Genomic DNA, 705 nt, shown 5'->3' on the forward strand with positions numbered 1-705 from the left:
GATCTTTGGTTAGCAGCCCAAGCTCACGAGTCTTTAATGAGGCAGAAGGCGAGATCGCGTTGGATTAAGGAGGGGGACTGCAATTCTCGATATTTTCACCTGGTGATTAACTCCCATCAAAGGTCTAATGCTCTAAATGGTGTTAATATTAATGGATCCTGGGTTGATAATCCATCTAGAGTAAAAGAGGAAGTTTGTAGCTTTTTCCAGCAGAGATTTCAAGAAACTATGAGCAACAAATCAATTTTAAATGGCACCTCTTTTCAAGAAACTATGTTCTTTGGGGAGGCTACTATGAAAAATGTCAAGACTATCAAATCGATTTTGAGGGCTTTTGAATTGTCATCAGGACTTAAAATAAATTCTGGGAAGAGCAGCTTTGGGGTGTTGGGCCAATCTGAACAATGGAAATTGTAGGCTGCCAGTTATCTGAATTACAGAATCATGCCTCTTCCTTTCTCTTATTTGGGAATACCAATCGGGGCTAATCCAAGGCGTTATGGGTTATGGGATCCAATCCTAAGAAAGACTGAATCTAAATTGTATAGGTGGAAGCAGAGACATCTATCTTATGGGGGAAGAGTGACCCTCATAAAAGCAACTCTAACCTCTATTCCTATTTTCTATCTCTCTTTTTTCATAATTCCTAACAGGGTAGCGGAAAAACTAACCCAGATCCAGAGGAGGTTCCTATGGGGTGGTGGC

Source organism: Glycine max, chromosome 3 (assembly GCF_000004515.6).
Source record: "Glycine max cultivar Williams 82 chromosome 3, Glycine_max_v4.0, whole genome shotgun sequence".
Lineage (NCBI taxonomy): Eukaryota > Viridiplantae > Streptophyta > Magnoliopsida > Fabales > Fabaceae > Glycine > Glycine max.